This window comes from Penaeus monodon, chromosome 19 (genome assembly GCF_015228065.2).
Source record: "Penaeus monodon isolate SGIC_2016 chromosome 19, NSTDA_Pmon_1, whole genome shotgun sequence".
In the NCBI taxonomy this organism is placed as follows: domain Eukaryota; kingdom Metazoa; phylum Arthropoda; class Malacostraca; order Decapoda; family Penaeidae; genus Penaeus; species Penaeus monodon.
Genome location: NC_051404.1, coordinates 6,345,448 through 6,345,773, shown reverse-complemented (window position 1 = coordinate 6,345,773; position 326 = coordinate 6,345,448). Strand labels below are relative to the sequence as shown.

Here is a 326-nt window from a genome sequence, read left to right as displayed (position 1 = left end):
CATATCTGTATGGCTGTATGTAAAGGTAGAACAACCTTTACTTTTTATCGGTAACAAAGTGTGCAATATCCATTAGTCACAACCAAAAATACCCGTAATACAATGCAGGTAAACAAACTCTACAATACATTCAATAAAACAACTTTAACAGCACCTTAAGAATTGCGTGCGCTCTTGCACACACACGCAATCTTTACAACACCTTTAATACAATGCACTCTGGGATGGGCAGACCTTCGCGCAACTTTGCTGTGAGTCTGATAAATCTGTGCCACGATTTCCCCGTCAAGATAGATCCGAGAAGCGGACCTGCCCCCGCACACGTC

General features: G+C 42.6%; 1 protein-coding gene across 1 annotated transcript in view; it reads right to left on the bottom strand.

Moving 5' to 3' along the window:
- LOC119585320 (high affinity nerve growth factor receptor-like) overlaps nt 1-326 on the bottom strand; it is a 33,641-nt gene that overhangs the window by 8,904 nt on the left and 24,411 nt on the right. The gene's annotated exons all lie outside the window — the stretch shown is intronic.